General features: G+C 39.3%; 1 long non-coding RNA gene across 1 annotated transcript; it reads right to left on the bottom strand.

The window, feature by feature from the left end:
• Positions 1 to 1307: 1307 nt before the first annotated feature.
• Positions 1308 to 3079, bottom strand: LOC104944345 (uncharacterized). The gene is made up of 2 exons (XR_798212.1): positions 2443 to 3079; positions 1308 to 1740 (listed from the first exon to the last, which is right to left on the bottom strand). It is a non-coding gene; the product is annotated as an uncharacterized lncRNA (long non-coding RNA).
• Positions 3080 to 3519: the final 440 nt, after the last annotated feature.

The following is a 3519-nucleotide window of genomic DNA, read 5'->3' as shown; positions in this document are numbered from 1 at the left end:
GACGCCAGATGTCACTGTTGTGTATATTTCTGTATATTTTGGGGGAAATCTAGTGTATTCATCATTTTCCTACACATTTATTCACTGGTGTCTCTAACCTGCAAGTTGCTCTTTAAGAGACACAAAATTACTAAATAAGATGCAAAAAGGCCACAAAAGGTGAGAATCTCCTCAGAAAAATGCAAAACAACCAAAAAGAGACACAAAAACGCCAACTAGGAGACACAATACACGGCAAAGAGACACAAGAGGACTACAAAGAGACACAAGAGGACTACAAAGAGGGACTACAAAGAGGGACTAACAGAGCGAAACACAGGCCAAAATCAACCAGAGACAAAAATAATCTAAAAGAGACACAAAAATCACCACCAACAATCAAAGAGAGGCACAGAGAGAGACGCAAATGTCCACCAAAATATGTAAATAAACCAAAAAAAGAGACACAAAACAAGCCAGGAGACACAAATGTTGGCGCATTTCCACTACAGCGCGGTTTAAGGGCCCGTTTTTGGTTGCGTTTCCACTTGGGGTAGTTCCGGCTAGCGGGTACTTTTTCACAGTTTTCTGGCTCTCTAAAATCGAGGTCAACAACCGCTGAGTATGCTAAACTAGTGAGAGAATCGCTGGCTAGGGGGCTACAACTAAAACAAAATGAACATATTTGACCGTGATTTAATTGTAATACACGTTTCTAAATGATGCCGAAGTAACAACATACTGATACCGGATAGTAAAAACCATGAATTAATGCTTTGACAAGTCTGCAGACAGACGGCAGGCCTTTTTAAAATGAGTGTTTTCTGAATGGAGATCGGCTTAGCTAACGCTGTACAGTATATGCTCCGACCGTCCACACTCACAACAACGGCCTACAGACATAAACCAGCGACTGTATTCTCCATGACACAGACAGTTTGTGGTTTGGACTTGTTAAACTTTTGTCTAGTTTCTGAACAGATATGAGGAGCTGTGACTGTGAGCTCTGAGGGCTAACAGCTAACGGCTGATGTTGGTTATGTGGTTCTCATTGAAGATGACGTCACGGCTCCGCCTACACTGCGTTACTATAGTTACCGCCCCAGCTAATAAACTGTAATGGAAACGCAGCATAAAGTGAGCCAGGGCTAACGAGGCCTAACGAGGCCTAGCCATACTGTACTGAGCCGAGCGAGGCCCTGCAGTGGAAAAGCACCAAAAGAGACAAAGAAGAAACTTACAATGTCTAAAGAGATGCATCTTTACAATAAAAGAGACACCAATGGAGGACACAAAGATGCAAAACAACCAAAAAGAAACACAAGAGGTGACAATTCAAGTATTCTTTAATTCAAGCACCGGTAGTGTTACAAAACTACTGATATCACATATACAGTATTACAGTCAAATGGAACAACACCACATGTTTTTTACTGTACTTTCAACAGCTTTTCCTCATATGTGTGAATCACAGCACCATTTAAAGCCAGTGAACATTTCTGTGGCTCATTTGTGCTTCTCTAGAAAATACAGCGTGCACACAACATCATCAACAAGTGCTTTCTTCAGTGTGGATCAGCAGGGATTATACCGTGAAAGTGTTAATAGTTATCATGTTAGTCCCTCTCCTTTCATCAGCGGCTGATCTTGTACACGACGTCTCCGACCTGCAGGATCCCCACCTGCTTCACCCTGAGCAGCTGTCCGAACAGAGGAGACTTTTGGTAGATGTGCTGATCCGAGGGTTTGCACAGGCGATAGCTGTGAAAGAAATGTAACCAGGAAGAGTTTTAAGGCTTTTAGTGTGAAGTCAGACGGGGAGAAAAACACTTTTAGTTTTTAGAAATACACTTCCTTGAGGGAAAGAGTCCACTTTGGTGCGTTTGACTGACCAAACTCATTAATGATAAAGAAACCACATTTAAATTAACTAAAGAGAGGAAAATAATAGAAATACAAGATTAGATACATCAAAAATGACACAGAACTCAATGATGCTACATAAATACTTAAATAAGAGTTGTTCAAGTCAGTACTGAGAAAAACAGCCAAATGTTAAGCTTTGAATTTGGATTGCATGAAATCAGAGCTGCACAGATCAGCCAAGAAATTAATTAGAAAGTTGTCAGAAGAACTATATTTGTAATAAGTTAACTGCTATATGCAAGAAAATGTCAGTAAATGCTGTTTCCAGCCTCTGAAATATAGATAATTGCTGCTTTTCTCTGTTTTATATCAAATTATGTGAATATGGACAGACACAACTTTGATTTGAGAACCTAGGATGGACGTTATTCACCATTTACAGATATTTTATATATTAAATGATTAATCAACAATGAAAATAATCCTAAATTGCAGCCATACATGAAACACAAATGTTCCCAATGTATGCTGAAGTGTGATAAACATTTTTGATTAGAAAAATACACTTCCTCTTATAATATTTGAGTGGAATTGTACCTTTTCAGTGTGTCCAGAGGCTCCTTCCTGGAGATCACTCCCGTTTCAGGATCAACGGTGGTGAAAACACACCTGGAAAACATCAGAAGTCAAATTTCATCCTGCAGCCAATCACAGAGGGTGGAGGGGTCTGTATTCATTGTTGTTGTGCAATTAATGTACACAAAGCTGCTCGTGCTAAACCGGAAGAACTAAGGCAGGGGTGTCCAAACTACGGCCTGGGGGCCATTTTGAATCGGCCCTCACTCAGCAAATTAAAAAAGTATAATGACTTAAGTATAATAAACTTCTGCTTGTCTTGTATTGTACTTCTTAGATAAATTATGTTCAAATATATTACACAGTATTCATGTTGACTCATAAATATATTAATTGTCACATCTTACCACAAAGTCATTGAGTTTGGTGTTTTATAACTCACCCATTTTTCCTCAAGGACATGAACTTTAATTATTTTACTCATTGTTATCTTTAAATTCAAAAAGTATAATGGAATATGGCCCACAAATGAAACGTGTGCTTGTCTTATAATGTACTTGTTAAATATATATGTTCAAATATATTACACAGTAGTATTCAAGACCAATTTTCCAATAAATTCAGTCATTTAAAGGGGACCTATCATGCAAAATGCACTTTGTGATGTCTTTTATACATAAACATGTGTCCCCGGTGTGTCAGGGAATTCACGCAGTGTCAGAAAATAAAACCCTCTCTCTTTTCCTCCGTACCCAAATCTCTAAAAACGGGGGAACAACGGAGCTGATCCAGATTTGCGTCCGATATGACGTAATATCTGAAATGTGGACCCACGGCCCTATCAGAAACGTTGCTATCAGAAACAATGCCCGACTGTTTTGGACGTAATATGGTCGGTGTTTACATTAGCATCGCTAACACTCAGAGCTAACCTGTACTGGAGAGCATGTGTGTGAAGAAGCAGGAAGTAAAAAGGAACTCACCTTGTGGTATAACCGGCAAGAGAGAGAGCCTTTGAGCTCCATACTGTTTCAGAGATAATCCTTGATAATCCATGATATGGCGTTTCATCACGGCAGCATTTAGTTTAGACAGTAG

This window comes from Notothenia coriiceps, unplaced genomic scaffold (assembly GCF_000735185.1).
Source record: "Notothenia coriiceps isolate Sejong01 unplaced genomic scaffold, NC01 NC01_scaffold00007948, whole genome shotgun sequence".
NCBI lineage: Eukaryota > Metazoa > Chordata > Actinopteri > Perciformes > Nototheniidae > Notothenia > Notothenia coriiceps.
This window is presented reverse-complemented; position numbering and strand designations above follow the sequence as displayed.